An 18,233-nucleotide genomic window follows, 5' to 3' on the forward strand; every position below is an offset into this window, starting at 1 on the left:
GGCCCCCAGGAGATGACACCCCCCAGGTGGGCCCCCAGGAGATGACACCCCCTAGGTGGGCCCCCAGGAGATGACACCCCCCCAGGTGGGCCCCCAGGAGATGACACCCCCCAGGTGGGCCCCCAGGAGATGACACCCCCCAGGTGGGCCCCCAGGAGATGACACCCCCCAGGTGGGCCCCCAGGAGATGACACCCCCCAGGCGGACCCCCAGGAGATGACACCCCCCAGGTGGGCCCCCAGGAGATGACACCCCCCAGGTGGGCCCCCAGGAGATGACACCCCCCAGGCGGACCCCCAGGAGATGACCTCCCCCAGGTGGGCCCCCAGGAGATGACCTCCCCCAGGTGGACCCCAGAAATGGACTCCCCCCTGGCCCCCCAGGAGACGGACCCCCCCACACCCCTGCGGTGGGCAGAGGCACTGCGGCCAGAAGGCGCCCGGAGGGGGTGGTGCACCCAAAGGGCTGTGGGGGGGTCCAGCCACCCTGTGCCGGGGTGCGAGCAATGACCCCTCCCCAAGCCTTTGGGGGTCTGCAGGGGCCGGCAGGCCTGGGTGGGGAGCTGGCGCTGCAGTAGGGGTGCTGCCCGCCCCTCGCTGCCCGCCCCTCGCTGCCCGCCCCTCGCTGCCCACCCCTCATCTCTCCTCGCCTCCCCCCAGAAGCGCTGCGGCGCCTTTAAGAGCGGGAGCGCCGGCGCCGGGGGGCGGGGCCTCGGCCAGGGGGGCGGGGTCTGAGCTGCTCGCGCTCCCGCCGCCCCCGCCGCCTCCGGAGCTCAGCTGCCGGCCCCGCGCTGCCCGCGGAGTTCCGGGGCCGCGGCCACGCTTCCGGGGTGCTGCTGCCAGCAGAGCCTCGGTGCGCCCCCAGGTGAGCCCATGGGGTGGGGGCTCGGTGCCCTCCTTGCAGGTGAGCGGGTTGGTGAGGGCTCGGTGCCCTCCATGCAGGTGAGCCCATGGGGTGGGGGCTCGTTGCTCCCCCTGCAGGTGAGCCCATGGGGTGGGGGCTCGTTGCTCCCCCTGCAGGTGAGCCCATGGGGTGGGGGCTCGGTGCCCTCCCTGCAGGTGAGCCCATGGGGTGAGGGCTTGGTCCCCTCCCTGCAGGTGAGCCCATGGGGTGGGGGCTCGGTGCCCTTCATGCAGGTGAGCCCATGGGGTGGGGGCTCGTTGCTCCCCCTGCAGGTGAGCCCATGGGGTGAGGGCTCGGTGCCCTCCATGCAGGTGAGCCCATGGGGTGGGGGCTAGGTGCTCTCCCTGCAGGTGAGCGGGTTGGTGAGGGCTCGGTGCCCTCCATGCAGGTGAGCCCATGGGGTGGGGGCTAGGTGCTCTCCCTGCAGGTGAGCGGGTTGGTGGGGGCTTGGTGCTCCCCCTGCAGGTGAGCCCATGGGGTGGGGGCTCGGTGCTCTCCCTGCAGGTGTGCCCATGGGGTTGGGGCTCGGTGCCCTCCCTGCAGGTGAGCCCATGGGGTGGGGGCTCGTTGCTCCCCCTGCAGGTGAGCCCATGGGGTGGGGGCTCGTTGCTCCCCCTGCAGGTGAGCCCATGGGGTGGGGGCTCGGTGCCCTCCCTGCAGGTGAGTGGGTGGGTGGGGGCTCGGGTGTTCACCCCACAGGCAGGCTGCACCCAAGTTGTGCAGAGCCGCTGGGTTTTCAGGGAGACACTGCAGCTGGTGAGGGACTCCAGGGGCTCCCACCCAGCACCCCAGGGCACCCAGGAACTGCCCTCTGCAGCTCAGGAATTTGCAGGCTCCCAGGGTCAGCTCCCTCCTGCAGAAGCTAGTGGGGCAGTGGGAGGACAGCCTTCCTGGAGTACAAAATAAAGATGAGGGTGGCATGGGAAATAACTCAGCCGGGTGGAGCCTGTGTGTGAGGCAGAGGCTCCTCAGGTCACAGGTTCAAGCCCTGAGCCGCCTTAGGCCAGGGCTGAGCCAGGGCTCTGGGCCTCCTCCTCCAACTCTAGCCCAGGAATGGACAGTCCAGGGAGGGTGCAGGCAGTCCAGGGAGGGTGCAGACAGTCCAGGGAGGGTGCGGACAGTCCAGGGAGGGTGCAGAAAGTCCAGGGAGGGTGCGGGCAGTCCAGGGAGGGTGCGGGCAGTCCAGGGAGGGTGCGGGCAGTCCAGGGAGGGTGCAGACAGTCCAGGGAGGGTGCGGGCAGTCCAGGGAGGGTGCGGAAAGTCCAGGGAGGGTGCAGGCAGTCCAGGGAGGGTGCGGAAAGTCCAGGGAGGGTGCAGACAGTCCAGGGAGGGTGCGGGCAGTCCAGGGAGGGTGCGGACAGTCCAGGGAGGGTGCGGACAGTCCAGGGAGGGTGCAGACAGTCCAGGGAGGGTGCAGACAGTCCAGGGAGGGTGCAGACAGTCCAGGGAGGGTGCAGACAGTCCAGGGAGGGTGCAGACAGTCCAGGGAGGGTGCAGGCAGTCCAGGGAGGGTGCGGGCAGTCCAGGGAGGGTGCAGGCAGTCAGTCCAGGGAAGGTGCAGGCAGTCCAGGGAGGGTGCGGACAGTCCAGGGAGGGTGCAGTCAGTCCAGGGAAGGTGCAGGCAGTCCAGGGAGGGTGCAGACAGTCCAGGAAGGGTGCAGAAAGTCCAGGGAGGGTGCAGGCAGTCCAGGGAGGGTGCAGACAGTCCAGGGAGGGTGCAGGCAGTCCAGGGAGGGTGCAGACAGTCAGTCCAGGGAGGGTGCGGGCAGTCTAGGGAGGGTGCAGGCAGTCCAGGGAGGGTGTGGGCAGTCCAGGGAGGGTGCAGAAAGTCCAGGGAGGGTGCGGACAGTCCAGGGAGGGTGCAGACAGTCAGTCCAGGGAGGGTGCGGGCAGTCCAGGGAGGGTGCAGGCAGTCCAGGGAGGGTGCGGGCAGTCCAGGGAGGGTGCAGGCAGTCCAGGGAGGGTGCGGGCAGTCCAGGGAGGGTGCAGGCAGTCCAGGGAGGGTGCGGGCAGTCCAGGGAGGGTGCAGGCAGTCCAGGGAGGGTGCAGGCAGTCCAGGGAGGGTGCTGTCCTGGGGAACTCTGTGCCCCGCCCCACCAAGCAGGCTGGAGCCCTGGGTCCCCCTGGTATGATGTGGGTCAGCCTGGGGCCTGGGTCTCAGCCTGGGTGGTTGTCCCCTTACTCCGCCCCTTCCGGGAAACTCTGGGAAACATTCTTTTTCGATGTGAGCAAAATTCTCCAGGCCGAGGGTGCTAAACAACAAGACTAGAGAAAACCAGCTGCCCCTCGTCCTTCCTTGAGATGGTCCTTGGGCTTCGCGCCATGTGCGCTTAACCAGCTGCGCCACTGCCCAGCCCCGCCCCTGGTCCTTCCTGACCAGCTTCAGTCCCTGGCGCTTTGGGGTCTGGTTTTCACCTGCAGGTGCCGGGGGCAGGACGCAGCTTGCTGCCGAGGGCTTCACAGTGCTCATGCTAAGATTTCTCTTTGTTGGTGGACTCATGTCTGTTTTGTTCTGTTTGTTTTTTAGTTATGGCTTAGATTCAGAAGACTTCAGCTAATTTTAGTGGTAGTGTTTCTAAGAATCACAAATAAAAACCAGATATCTCTTGCATAATTTGACATCCAGACAGTAATATCTGTGGATGGGTTATATCATGAGTGTGGTTATTTGATGAAACTTACTGTGAGGGGCATTTATTATACAGATGGGCAAACCTTTCCCTCTCTCGCCATGTGTCCTGTGAATGAAGGAAGCCTAGTTTCTAATCAAAGGTGCTGAGGGAAAGACTCAGTGTTTTGTGAACTTTGTTGGCCAGTCACATTCATTGAGTATATCATCCAGAGTATTTTGAAAAGTAAACATAGGATATGGTAGCATGTTTAGAGTTTCATGAAGCACTTAAATACTCAGATATATACTTGTCGTGTGTGTGTGTGTGTGTGTGTTTGTGTGTGTGAAAGACAAGATATTGTGGGAAATATCTTATTTGTAATGGAGAAGTTTTGGAAGAAAATCAATCATTCTAGAGCAAATACAGCATTTTATTTGGGATACAGCTTTTTTTTTTTTTAATCTCTGAGCACAGCTTTGTCACTTAGCTGTCATATGTACCAGAACTGGAACTAGAGAGAGGGAGAGAGAGAGAGAGAGAAAGAGAGAGAGAGAGAGAACTCTAACTTTAAGCATTACCTGAAAATTGCTGATAAATTGAACATTTTTGAAAAAAAATTTGCTTGTGAGAAGTCATGTACTTAAAATATTGTAAGACTGACGGACTGACTTTTAAAAAATATTTTATTTATTTATTTATTTATTCCCTTTTGTTGCCCTTGTTTTTTATTGTTTTCATTGTTGTTGGATAAGAGAGAAATGGAGAGAGGAGGGGAAGACAGAAAGGGGGAGAGAAAGACAGACACCTGAAGACCTGCTTCACCACCTGTGAAGTGCCCCCCCTGCATGTGGCTCGAATCAGGATCCTTACACTGGTCCTTGCGCTTTGCACTACCGCCTGAATCCCCTGACTGACTTTTTGTAAGACTGCAAAAAATAAAGTTTGGCACTAGAGAGAATCTGTAGGTCTGACTTTTCCCTAGATGTAGATTCACAAACACCTTGAGATTTTGAATATGGGTCATTTGATTTAACATGATTGTTTTGTGAATTATTTTTTTTGGAATATATATAGTATCACATGATTGCAAAATTCATACCTATTTCCTGAAATAATACATTTTTTTATATATCTATGACTTCCAGCAAGGAAAACGGTTCAGGACGTCCAGAATACATATGCACTGAAGACATCAGGTTTAAAAGACCAGACACAGAATAGTTTTTGTTAGGGCTTGCCATCTCTAGCATTTTGTTCAGTATCAAAGAAGTACAAACACACCATTCCTGGTTTTTTTTTTCTACAGCATGTTCTTGCCAAAGGCTTGGCTAAGGGAATCATATGCCAACTGTCATAACCACATGTTTCTTAAAATCAGTTGAACTCTCAGCCAATAAGTAATTGGACAAGGCATTACTTAGACTTCAGCAATTTATTGTCAAACTTGTTTGTTAATATAGTGTTTTTTTCCCCTTTAATGCTTTAGAATGACTCAGTATCTCCATAGGTCTGGGACCTGAGAAAGTAGACTTCCAAGGTCTGAGAGGAAAACTATGGGGAAAATTTTGGTATTTCAGTTTGTGAAATGATATTTTTTGGAAAAAAAAATCTTTGTTTATTGGATGGAGACAGCCAGAAATCAACAGGGAAGGGGTGATAGGGAGAGAGACAGAGAGCTACCTGCAGCTCTGCTTCACCACTCTCAAAGCTTTCCACCTGCAGCTGGGGACCAGGGGCTCAAACCTGGGTCCTTGCATATTGTGACATGTGCGCTCAACTAGGTGTGCCACCCTCTGGCCCTGAAATGGTATTTTGAGTACTCTATCTGAGATAAATACCCTTTAGTAGCTAGAAAAATAATATTTATAATATAGTACTTCAGACACTTGGAGCAATTTTTGAAAATTCCTCATCAGTTTTATAGCTGAGATGGCCACATTAGCATATGTATGAGGACTCGACTTGACGTGGAATATTTTAGATTGGTCTTACTTTACCTTATTGTGCAAGGCACTTATCAGCAGTGTATCTGTACTTGCTGCAGAGGCCTTGTTCCGTATCACAGCCCCACCCCCTTTTTAATGTGCAGCTGTGACATTTATGTTTCACCGTGCATCCTTAGTGCTTAGGTGACACCAACAAGAACATGCTTTGCAGAGTTTGTCCTGCGCCTCTGCCAGTTTCAAAAGCCAGCATTTGAAATGATTGACTATGGGGCTGAGCTGGCGGCATCAGGAAGACGGAGAGGTGGGCCAGTTAGAATTTGCGTTTCCCGGGGACTTTCTGCTGAAGGTCAGGTGTGGCCCTGATTTGAACTGGCTGATCCACAAAGTAGGTACTTTTGCAACCACAGAAGCCTGGAGGACATTCCAAATGATTCACAGTGTGGGCCGCTCAACATGCTTTTGTGTTTCGTGGGTCGGAGGCAGTGTGTCATGCTTGTAAAAATGGTCTCCAGAGCCGACAGCAAGCTGTTTCAGCTTTTGAGTTTGACACGCAGGATACAGTGCCCGTTAGCCTCTGTGCCGGTGCATGTAGGCAGTCTTGACAGTGGCGATCGACTGCCGTTTCTGTCTGTCTGTCTGTCTGTCTGTCTGTCTGTCTGTCTGCATGGATCTCTCACTTCATACGCAAAACTCATCTATGTTTGTGAAAAATGGAACAAAGTGTTGAGAAGGCAAGATCTTAACTCCATTTTCAGATCATGGGCAAAAGAGTATAGACTTGCAGCTGGGAGGGTGAGCCAGTGGTCACCTGTTGAGATTCATAAAAGTTTGCCTGGAATATGAAAAAAATTGTATGTGTATGTATGTGTGTGCATAGGTATATGTATGTATATGTATGCATGTGTATGTATGTATGTGCATAGGTATATGTATGTGTATGTATGTGTGTGCATAGGTATATGTATGTATGTATGTGTATGTATGTGTGTGCATAGGTATATGTATGCATGTGTATGTATGTGTGTGCATAGGTATATGTATGCATGTGTATGTATGTGTGTGCATAGGTATATGTATGCATATGTATGCATGTGTATGCATGTATGTGCATAGGTATATGTATGTGTATGCATGTGTATGTATGTGTGTGCATAGGTATATGTATATGTATGCATGTGTATGTATGCGTGTGCATAGGTATATGTATATATGTGTATGCATGTGTATGTATGTGTGCGCATAGGTATATGTATATATGTGTATGCATGTGCATGTATGTGTGCGCATAGGTATATGTATGTATGTGCATGTATGTGTGTGCATAGGTATATGTATGTATGTGTATGTATGTGTGTGCATAGGTATATGTATATGTATGCATGTGTATGCATGTGTATGCATGTGTGTGCATAGGTATATGTATGTGTGTATGCATGTGTATGTATGTGTGCGCATAGGTATGTGTGTGTATGTGTATGCATGTGTATGTATGTGTGTGCATAGGTATATGTATGTATGTGTATGCATGTGTGTGCATAGGTATATGTATGTATGTGTATGTATGTGTACATATTGAGACCACACACCGCTCAGCTCTTGGTCTTGGTGGTACCAGGTGTCAGTCCTGCAAGCTCTCTGTGCGTCACCCCTTGCCTGCGCAGTTGTGAATTGCTTATGGTGCGGACCTATCTTGGGCCACAAGGCTGCTCAGTGATATCACACATACACACAGCTCAGTCCACTCCCCACTGACACTCATAAAAAAAGTGAATATTCAATAAAGCTTAATTTAGGCTTAAAAAAAATCCCTGCCAGATATAGTAGCAATTGTCTGATACATGTTAATCACTAGATCCTTACATGTTGTGACAGTCATAAACTTTACGCAGCTTCTGAGTATTCTGAACAGAACTTCTTGGTTAACTTCACAGTTCAGTTGTCAAATGAACTAATTCTATTCTTTGTGGTTATTTTGAAGAGAGAAGGCGAGGAGAGCACCATAGTCTGTGGAGTTCTGTCCAGGGCGCCCCCGGGGCAGGGTGGCAGGAGCCCCGGCCTCTGTACGTGGAAAGTTGTGCAGCTGGGCTGACTTCTCCCCGGCTCTGGAATGGAGGTGTGTCTCAGCAAGAGCATAGTTCTGTATTCGCTGAGCTTCCAAAGGGGGTGCTGCCACATCCTCTTGGGCTTTTTTTTTCTTCTTTAAACTAAACGTACATAGGTCATCTTAGAGCTAGAGCTTTCCAGACATAGAAAGGTGCTTGGAGTTGGGATCAGAATAAGGGTCTTCACAACCAGTTAGCAAAAAGTCCACTGAGGTGTCCCAGGGTTTGGTGTGGCATCTGAGCCAGGGTGTCTGCTGCTCCTTTCTGCCCTGAGCAGGCAGGTTCTGGGAGCTCTGGAATGCGGCAGGGGTTGCAGTGAGGGGATGCTTCAAGGCTTCACCTTGTTACCTTCAGGGGAAAAAAGACGTCTTGCCTAAGTGTGTTCGTCTGACAAGATCCATTCTTTTCATCATCTCAGTTTTATTTTTCTCCATCTTCTCCAGGCTATTTCTGAAGTAGATATCTGCCTACTCCATTCTGATCAACCTTGCACTGTGATTTTTTTTTTAATTTCATTTATAAAAAAGGAAACACAAAACCATAGGGTAAGAGGGGTACAACTCCACACAGTTCCCACCACCAGCTCTCCATATCCCCTCCCCTCCCCTGACAGCTTCCCTATTCTTTATCCCTCTGGGAGCATGAACCCAGGGTCATTGTGGGATGCAGAAGGTGGAAGGTCTGGCTTCTGTAATTGCTTCCCCGCTGAACATGGGTGTTGACAGGTGTATAAATTTTGTTGACTGTAAACCCCACTGATTTGATGTGACCTGGGGCTCACATTCAGCTTAGGAGCCTATATGACCTCTGCATCCCTGTAGATCTGAGCTCACGTTCTGTGGTCATGAGTAGGAACGTTCCAAGCTGCCCCAATTTCAGGACCCGTCTTCCTCAGGTGTAGCAGAGTATGTTGTCCAGCTTCCCTTCAGAGGATGGAACATTCTCTACCTTTGTTGATCCAAGTTGAGGGCAAGGTCCTATGGGGCCCACAAAGGGTCTGTTTTGTTGTTCCTGATAGAGATGACCAGTAACAATGGAGAGAGGGATTTATTCGAGTCTAGGCCCATCATGTCTGTTTGGGAATCTCAGGACTCCCTGATTAGGGCCCCAGCTGATGGGGTGGCCTGATAGTGACTAAAGAGTCACTGTTAAAGTCTGCCAGTCTCTTGTCCTTATACAACTTTTGCAGTCCTTGCTTTGATAAGGTTAGCTTTGTAGTGAGTGAGGGAAGTGTAGTAGGAAGTAGGTGAGAAGGGTATCTAAGTCTAAGTAGACACTATTTCTTTTCTTTTTTTTTTTAAAACATTTAAAAAATTTTTAAATTTACTTTTTGCCTCCAGGGTTATTGCTGGGGCTTGGTGCCTGCACTACAAATCCACTGCTTGTGGAGGTTATTTTTCCCATTTTGTTGCCCTTGCTGTTGTGCTTGTTGTAGTAGTTATTGTTGTCATAGCTTGTTGTTGAATAGGACAGAGAGAAATGGAGAGAAATGGAGGGGAAGACAGAGAGAAGGAGAGAAAGACAGACACCTGCAGACCTGTTTCATCTCCTGTGAGGCGACTCCCCTGCAGGTGGGGAGCCGGGGGCTCGAACTGGGATCCTTACGCCGGTCCTTGTGCTGTGCGCCACCTGCGCTCAACCCTCTACGCTACCGCCCAGCTCCCCAGTAGACACTATTTCATTATGAACTTGATACTGACTCACTGCAGACTATTGTGTACTTTTGCTTTCAGGTATATATGTTGCCCTAGTTTACGGATACGTGTGAACACATGCTCTGTCTCATGGGACCTGGTCTATATCTAGGTTTTGGGTCTTTGTTAGGAAGTAAACCACTTGGAATGGAATTAGAGAATCCTGTGAAAGGAAAGGTGTCACTCAGGGATCCTTTCTATGGTTTGTTAAAATAGCGAGTATTCTTCAAATCTTCTCAGGATTTAATTATTTTATTTAGGAGGGAGCAGAGTGCCTTCCGTTCCGTGTGCGAGGTGTTGGCAGATGGCAGCCAGGGCCTTGTGCGCCCATGGTGTGGCGCGGCTGCTAGCCTGGGCCTCCTCCCTGGGCAGGGCAGAAAGTATTTTGTCTTTCAGCTTTCTGACTGACTGCTTTCTTAGTGTTTGAAAAATGCCTGCGTTTTGAGTTCTCGAGTGAGCTAAGGTGTTGGAAGAGTTAAAGTTAGGCTTCCCCCAGTCTGCGTAACAGGCCTCGGGCCACCTACTTCTGTTGGGAGCCTAGATATCTGGGCCTCCCCATTGCTGTGTCCTGTACGTAGTTGCTATTTTAAATTTTCAGATCTTTATTCTACAACAGTTTTCTGGGTCATTTATCCTTTGTCTAGATATTGTCTTCTCCAAATTGTGAATCAATCTCCTTTTTTTCCTTTTTGTGAGTGTGGTTGTTCTCTTGTGCTTGATACCTTTATCTGCTTGATCACTTCATGATTTTTGTTGTTATTGTTGTTTACATGGGAATTGGCTTTTTCCTTAAATGTCTTAAAGAACAGGAACAATAGGGGTCAGGTGATGGCACACCTGGTTAAGGCACGTTACAATGCACAAGGACTGGAGTTTGAACCCCTGCTGCCCGCCTGCAGGGGGGAAGCTTCACCAGTGGTGAAGCAGGGCTGCAGGGTCTGTCTGTCTGTCTCTCTCTAGCTCCTCCTCCCCTCTTCGGTCTCCATCCATAACAGATAACACATATTTATATTAGAAGAACAGGAACTATATTTTTGTGTTTTGACTTGGGAGGTAACAGACCTGCATAGATTGGAGAGACCAGTTGTTTTCCTGAGATCTCATGAATATCCCCTCTCTCTCTATATGGTAAAATTCAGGTGATTGTTATAAAGCTGGTCTTACCGTGAGATTTCTTTAGGAAAGAATATTTGCTGTCAGGTGCATCCAAGACAGGGAGCAAGCGCTTCACACGTTTGTGTGAGTGAGGAAACCGGTGCCTGTGAGTCCGTGGCCAGGATGAGGAGGTGCAGTGTGTAGAGGCCCGCACGGCAGCATCCTCCCCAGCACACACTGACTGTGCGCCACCCTGGACACCGGAGGGGCCTGATGGGCCACGCTCACACCCTCCGTGCTGCTGTGATTGCTGGTCTGAGCCACTGTTGGGTGCTGGCGGCTCAGTGTCTTCACTCTGCGGTGGCAGGGACTGGTCTCTCCATTCCTTGCGGCTTCCTTTTCCTCACGGCTGGACCTCTGCTGCCTTTTCCAGCAAGGAGGAGGACATTCCTCCTTCACCCTGAGCATGGCACACGGGGCCTCTGGAAATCCTGTGGCCAGTGGGGACTCTCCAGTGTCTGGCAGCAGCCAGCTCCCCGCTTCTCCCTGCGGTCCATTCATATAACCAGGTACCTAGGAGCCGCCCTGCCTGCAGGTCACTGGTTTAATCCCGCTGGTTCCGCTGCCTTTTTGCTCCGCCCCTCGCCCAGTCACACCCTGATCTCCACCAGTCTCTTTTCGCTCCACCCTCTCTACGTCACATCCTGTTTCCACCCTACTTGGCGAGTATATATATCAGCTGCTCTTCTGTTTGAACACACTGGGGATTGCCTTCCGGCTCCCAGAGTCCCAGAGTCTCTCTCCTGCGACGCTAGCCTGAGTTCTCTCCAACCCAGAGAGCACGTGCTCGGGAAGAAGCACCCTCAGGCTCTCCTGGCACGCCAGTCCAGCTCAGGCGATGCACACGTGTCTGTCTGTCTGCTGAGACTAGCTCCTGCCAGGACGGCTGTGTGCAGACGGCAGGTGATCTGTGCCAATCGGGTTTATCCGCAGGCCTTAAATAAGCACTCCTGGTTATCTGCTTCTGGAAAAGGAAAAGGCGGTTTTCTTGTGCCAAGTTGCTATAGCAAAAGGCACATTTTTCTTTTAATTCCAATTTTATAAATGTATCATTTTCCTCTGGTCATAATTTTGAATTTTTTTTTAAAGATTTAAAAAAAAATTTATTCATGAGAAATGATAGGAGAGAGAAAAAACCAGACATCACTCTGGTACATGTGCTGCCAGGGATTGAACTCAGGACCTCATGCTTGAGAGTCCAAAGCCTTACCCACTGCACCACCTACCCAACCACCTAATTTTGAATTTTCTATGGAGCATTTTTAGATGTTTTTAATTTAACTGGACGATGGTTATGTATTTCATTGCATTAATTTTCTATAAAACACCAGCCCGGGAGTTCATGCATGTGCAAAATCCTCAGCCCGAGTTTTATTTATTTAGGCCAGGGGGAAAAAGGGAAGAGAGAGAGAAAGAGAAGGGGGGTAGGGTGGAGGAAGGAGGCGGTGGGAGAAGCAGGCAGAGGAGAGGAGAGGAGAGGAGAGGAGAGGAGAGGAGAGGAGAGGAGAGGAGAGGAGAGGAGAGGAGAGGTCCACGGCCCTGCCCACCACCACGGCGTCCTTGGAGCAGCTGGTGCCGCTGCTTCCTGCTCTTTTCCAAGCGCCGAGGCTCATCATGCTCATGGCCGCGTGGTGTCCGGGTCGAGAACCTCGAGCATTGGCGTGTTGCCTCGAATTATCTGTTCATCTTCTGCTTTGGAAAGCACTGCCCCGCACAGTTGGTCGTCTGTTGCTTCAGATTTCCGGCTTTGCGGGAAGTGGGCGACGGCCCGGCCTGCACGGCTCTGGGCAGCAGCCCGCCTGGAGTGCCCGCTCCTGGCGCTTGTCTCTGCTGCCCGGAGGACCGGGGAGCTACACTGTTCTCTCATGTCGAGGATACAGTCATTTTAGCACCTTGACTTTTGAAATCTGTACCTGACGGTTCAAAATGAATATTGCAGATGATCTTTACGATTTCTAAGGGAGACAGCATAATGATTATGCAAAAGACCTTCGTGCCCGAAGTCCCAGGTTCAATACCCGGCAGCTTTGCCTAAGTCAGAGCTCAGCAGTGCCTGGTGTCCGTCTGTTTCTCTGTGGGTCTGTCTACCTGCCTGTCTGTCTATAGCTATTATCTGTCTCTTCTTTCTCTTTGTATCTGCCTTTTTCTAGTTCCCTTTCATTAAAGTAACTAAATTATTTAAAAAAAACTCTACCCATGACATTCTGGGCGGGTTGGGAAGCAGGCCGTGTGTTAGAAGTGGGTATATAGGGGAGTCGGGCGCTAGCGCAGCGGGTTAAGCGCAGGTGGCGCACAGGACAAGGACCGGCGTAAGGATCCCAGTTCAAGCCTCTGGCTCCCCACCTGCAGGGGAGTCGCTTCACAGGCAGTGAAGCAGGTCTGCAGGTGTCTGTCTTTCTCTCCCCTCTCTGTCTTCCCCTCCTCTCTCCATTTCTCTCTGTCCTATCCAACAAGGATGACATCAATAACAACAATAATAACTACAACAATAAAACAACAAGGGCAACAAAAGGAAAAAATAAGTAAATATAAAAAAATAAAAATAAAGAAGTGGATATATAAAAGTCTGAATTTAGACTGATTTTTTAATAGAACACTCTTTCCCTCTTTACTGGATGCACAGAAAACTTAATTGAAAATCAAAATTTAGAATAATAGAAATAGAGATAATGCTCAGTTAAAGAAGATAATCATTTTTAAAAATATGTTTTATTATCTTTATTTATTGGATAGGGACAGCCAGAAATCGAGAGGGTAGGGGGAGACAGAGAGGGAGAGAGGCACAGACACACCTGCAGCCCTGCTTCACCACGGGCAAAGCTTTCCCCCTGTAGGTGGGGACCAGGGGCTCAAACCCGGGTCCTTGTGCACTGTGACATGTGCGCTCAACCAGTGCGCCACCACCTGGCCCCAGGAGATAATCATTTTTATGAATGAGATTTCAAAAATCAAGGTGCTAAAATGACTGTATCCTCGACATGAAAGAACAGTCTAGCTCCCCGGTCCTCCGGGCAGCAAAGACAAGCGCCAGGAGTGGGTACTCCAGGCAGGCAGCATTTATTAGAGTCCTTCAAGAAATATTTCCTTAAATTTAAAAGTATTTGTCAGTAATTTGGTTTTAGAAAAAATGTTTAGTACAGCGTACATTTTGCAAAAATCAATCTCTTCTTACGATGAAAGGGCCTGGCTTTTCAGTCTATTTGCTGATTTTTTAACTGTGACTCACTATTCCACCCTCCACCCTTACAAAATAAGACAGATTGAAAAATAAATAAAACTTCAGAACCAAACACTACAGATCAGGGGAGATAGTCAGCTGTTAGGTGAGAGCATGCTTTATACACATCAGGCCATGGGTGATGGTGGGCTAATCCCTGCCTGACAGTGGGGTTGATCCCTGCCTGACAGTGGGCTGATCCCTGCCTGACAGTGGGGCTGATCCCTGCCTGACAGTGGGCTGATCCCTGCCTGACAGTGGGCTGATCCCTGCCTGACAGTGGGCTGATCCCTGCCTGACAGTGGGGCTGATCCCTGCCTGACAGTGGGGCTGATCCCTGCCTGACAGTGGGGCTGATCCCTGCCTGACAGTGGGCTGATCCCTGCCTGACAGTGGGCTGATCCCTGCCTGACAGTGGGCTGATCCCTGCCTGACAGTGGGCTGATCCTGCCTGACAGTGGGGCTGATCCCTGCCTGACAGTAGGCTGATCCCTGCCTGACAGTGGGCTGATCCCTGCCTGACAGTGGGCTGATCCCTGGCTCTGGTCTCTGTGAGGAATCCCCCGTTTGTCCGTAGACACAGTAGCTTTCAGTCAGTTACTTTTGCTAAGATATTAAGGGGTGATGTCCTACCATCCTGCAACACAGGATTTAAGAAACATTTCAGGAGAACGGTGGACACCTGTAAATGAGCAGTTATGGGTTGTGCTCTTTGAGCTTTCTTTATTGTACACAAAACATGGCATAATTCAATGGTTAGTGGATTTTTTTTCTTAATCCAGTCACAAAATAGTGGGCCTCAGAGCTGGTGATTCATGATTATTTGTTAGAAGAGAAAGGCCAGAGTTGAATGGACGGGAGTGTGAGTCCGGCTGGAACAGACCCACACGGTGCGCATGCGGCGGTGCCCCTGGACACTGGAGGGTCTGTGGGCACTGACCGTGTCCTTATCGGGTGGTTACTAGGCACGAAATCTGAAGTTCCGCTTCATCGTCTTTTGAACTCAGGTATTTTAAGGATGACCTCTATGTTTTTCCGAATCTTTCCAAGCCGACTAGATCATGGCAGTGAATCGAGGTTGACAGACGTGCCCCTGTTTCTAAGGGTGACTCAGTGCTGCTCGTGGGCAGTTTTGATTTGAAATGGCATGTGAGGAGCGGGCGCTCTTTGATGCCCTGACACTTCTCGTGGTTCTCAGAGTCTCCCACTCAGGAAACTGTGAGAAGGCCACATTATGCCTTATGGTCATCACTGGAGTGTCCTGTGTTCCTGAAGTGCAGTCAGAACCTTGGGAACAGTGGCCTGAGCACTGATCACCCTGGTCCCTCACAGTGGCCTGAGCACTGATCACCCTGGCCCCGTACAGTGGCCTGAGCACTGATCACCCTGGTCCCTCACAGTGGCCTGAGCACTGATCACCCTGGCCCCGTACAGTGGCCTGAGCACTGATCACCTGGTCCCACACAGTGGTCTGAGCACTGATCACCTGGTCCCTCACAGTGGTCTGAGCACTGATCACCTGGTCCCGCACAGTGGCCTGAGCACTGATCACCTGGTCCCGCACAGTGGCCTGAGCACTGATCACCTGGTCCCGCACAGTGGCCTGAGCACTGAACACCCTGGTCCCTCATAGTGGCCTGAGCACTGATCACCTGGTCCCCCACAGTGGCCTGAGCACTGATCACCCTGGTCCCACACAGTGGCCTGAGCACTGATCACCTGGTCCCGCACAGTGATCTGAGCACTGATCACCTGGTCCCCCACAGTGGCCTGAGCACTGATCACCTGGTCCCCCACAGTGGCCTGAGCACTGATCACCTGGTCCCACACAGTGGCCTGAGCACTGATCACCCTGGCCCCGCACAGTGGCCTGAGCACTGATCACCCTGGTCCCGCACAGTGGCCTGAGCACTGAACACCCTGGTCCCGCACACTCCTATCGTTTAAGCGCTCATCTAAGGTCTCAGGAGACATCACAAAGCCCCCCACCTTGAGCCCCTGAGAGACTTACGTTTTGCCACCAGAGCAGATGTGTCCGGCTGACACCGGTGAGTGAGGGGAGGACAGTGCCGGGAGGTAGCGAGTCTTAGAGGCTGTTTGGTACCCAGAGATGACGCTGAGCCATTTCGGGCAGTGACATTGTTCAGATGAGCACGGAGAAAGCGGGAAGCCTGGTCTGACCATGTGTGTCCCCCGCTTGCTCTGGAGTCTGCTCGGCACGTTGTGGAGCTGGCCTGTCTGGAGCTCTCAGAGGCACTCGTTCAGCAGCCTGACACGGCGCTCTGAAAGCCAGTGACCGAGGCTGGAGGTGCGTGTGGAGGTGGGAGGATGAACTGGGTGCGAGCCAGCTGCTCCGCAGTGCCTGGTGGTTGGGAGGTGAGTGGACAGCTTGCACTGGATTGCTTCTGGAAGGCCGTGGGGCATGTGAGATTTTTCCAGATATTTGAAGTAATGACAAAACAAGAGAAGCTGCTTGTTTTCTAAGGAGACACAGTCATTTTTCTGAAATACAGAGGGCAAAGTGGAAAAGACGAGGGAAGAGAAACAGAAGCAAGCCCGTGAAATCCACCGTGTAGATTCTCCAAGAACAAGAGGCTGGCTTCCTTCCGCCCAGGCCAGCTGCGGTGGTACGACCGCACTGCTTGCTGGCATGAGGGAAGACAGCTTTTCTTTCTTGACAGATGCCGACTGCTAGCTCACTCTTAGAACTTTCCATTTCCTATTCCTTCACCTTTGCTTCAAACTTAACTGCAGCTTCTGCGATGAGACACGATTTCATCCTCAGACCAGGCACAGGGATCCGGGTGGCTCCGTGGACGCCGCACTCGCCTAGACTCTAGACTAGCAAGGATGTGTACTCACAGGGGACACAAGGGGAAGAAGCTGTGACTGCTTCTGGGTGTGTTGCTGGGGGCCTGGTGCAGGATGTCGGCAAAAGGGCCAGGTCAGGGTGGGGGTCAGGCAGACAGACGCCTGTCTTGGGGAGATGAGAAATTGTTAACAGCCTCACTGTAAGCCACCCCCCCATAAAGTGACTGAGGCACCAAGGAACACATTCTGTGCCTCTGCCTGCCTTTTATTCTCCTCCAGTGCCCATGCCAAACCATTCATAATCAAGGTGATGGAGGCACCATCATTTTTTGAAGAAATGCCAGGATGACAGTGGAAACATTTTGTTCTGATTGTATATGGCTTATTTTAAAGCCTTGCACTGTTAATGACTGTGTGACTATTTAAGAAAAATACTTCATTTGTTACTATTTTTTTTTTAATGAGTGAAAACTACAAGGAGAAAGAGACACCAGAGCCCTGCTCAGCTCTGGCTGAGGGCGGTGCTGGGACTTGTAGCTGGGACCGTAAACGCCTCAGGTAGTAAAGTCTTTTGCAGAACCACTGGACTGTCTCCCCAGCCTGTACTTTGTGACTTATTAAAGCAAAACTAAACATCTGCTTTTCGTTGGCATAGATCAGGATCATGACGTCAGATGGGTGACAGAGTTGTTCAGAATAGGTTTAAAAAGACAAGTTGCGAGCTGAGCTGTATCCGGAAGTCTCGAAGTCTGCAGAGCCAGATGGCAAAGCAGACCAGACGCCTGCAGAACAGCACGGAAGTCAGACAAAACTAAGTCGAGTTTCGTTGTTCGCTTTTCTTTAAAATCACATTGGTTCCCAGGGATTGTCTGTGGGAGTCAGCCGGTGATAAAGAGATTAATATGAAGAGCTTGTGACCATTACTTAGGTCATAGTTAAATAATAGGAAGTATGGGGTACTTGACCAGTAGTGGTAGCTAGGGAACTACGGTACTTCCAGCTCGTGTTTTGGGGGTAACTAATTTCACTCATTGTCTGCTAATCTCCTTAACCGCAGCGAGAGTACGTTTCTTGCTTAGTCAGGGTAGCACTTGCCTAAAGAAAAGGTTCAATTGAAAGAGCAATTCCTCTTTAACATTTTATGTTTGGGGCCACCTGGTGGCGCACCTGGTTAAGCGCTCACACCACAGTGCACAAGGACCCAGGTTCAAGCCCCCGGTCCCCACCTGCAGGGGAAAGCAGGGGAAAGTGGTGAAGCAGGGCTGTGGGCGTCTCTCTGTCTCTCCCTCTCCATCTTCCCTACCCTTCTTGATTTCTCTCTGTCTCTTATCCAACATATAAATAAAAGAAGAGACATTTTATGTTCTAACCACAGGCAACAGGGAGGGTGGAAGGAGGGAGGATGCTTGTTCCATCAGTGTCTTTCCCCAGAGGCTTGTGAGGAGTGGCCACCATGATCCTGAGAAGTGCTCAGGCCTGGGAGCCGGACGAGTGGTGGTGCCCTTGTGGAGAGGCCCCGGGTTCAGGCCTTGGCCCCGCCAGTAGCAAAGCAGAATGGCGCTCTGTAAAAGGAGAAGGCAAGACCCTGGATGGGACTCCCCGGCGGGCCACACATCACCTTACGTGAGGACCCGGGTTCAAGTCTCTGGTGCTTCCCTGCAGGGGGGAGGTTCATGCGCGGCAGGACAGTGCTGCAGATGTCTCCTCTCTCTCGTTCTATTTTTGGTTATATAGCCTTCTCTCACCCTTTACTGAAAAAGAAAGGAAAGGAGGGAGATGGCCATTGGGAGTGT

General features: G+C 51.3%; 1 long non-coding RNA gene across 1 annotated transcript in view; it reads left to right on the forward strand.

The window, feature by feature from the left end:
• Positions 1-774: 774 nt before the first annotated feature.
• Positions 775-18,233, forward strand: part of LOC132538334 (uncharacterized) — a 34,554-nt gene continuing 17,095 nt past the window's right edge. Inside the window, exon 1 of the long non-coding RNA XR_009549731.1 lies at positions 775-864. This is a non-coding gene — a long non-coding RNA (uncharacterized LOC132538334). The remainder of the gene's footprint in view (positions 865-18,233) is intronic.

Source organism: Erinaceus europaeus, chromosome 4 (genome assembly GCF_950295315.1).
Source record: "Erinaceus europaeus chromosome 4, mEriEur2.1, whole genome shotgun sequence".
In the NCBI taxonomy this organism is placed as follows: domain Eukaryota; kingdom Metazoa; phylum Chordata; class Mammalia; order Eulipotyphla; family Erinaceidae; genus Erinaceus; species Erinaceus europaeus.